The sequence below is a fragment of the Mytilus californianus genome, unplaced genomic scaffold (genome assembly GCF_021869535.1).
Source record: "Mytilus californianus isolate M0D057914Y unplaced genomic scaffold, xbMytCali1.0.p SCAF_11, whole genome shotgun sequence".
Classification (NCBI taxonomy): Eukaryota; Metazoa; Mollusca; class Bivalvia; order Mytilida; family Mytilidae; genus Mytilus; species Mytilus californianus.
The window spans coordinates 50024629-50025065 of NW_026262593.1; positions in this window are offsets into that span (position 1 = coordinate 50024629).

Below are 437 nucleotides of genomic sequence, written 5' to 3' on the forward strand. Positions count from 1 at the left end.
ATTAATATTTGTTGCATACTTATTATTTCTCTCTTTATTCATATCTTGAAAAAGAAAACTAACTTGGCAGTAAAACTATAGGATACTGATTTAAAAAAAAATCTTTGAATTGTAAAAAGAAATAAAGGTCTTATGGTTTATCAAGAAATAGTTTTTTGTAATATCTTTCAATTATTCAATTTTAAAAGGCAATAGCAATTGAAGACCGAATGAATTACATGATACGTTTAAATACGTTACAGTTAAATAAATAGGCCATTAAACAGCTCATTTAAGAAATAATAATTAGTATTATTAAATGTCCTTTTATGTATATCAATATGTAATATCTTATATCTGTTTAAAGGCATCGAAGGTCAACAACTTTAGATGATACGACTGCAATCTGCCATTGAAGCACATTGATCCAGCAAATGATAGTCTTCCTATCATCTGCT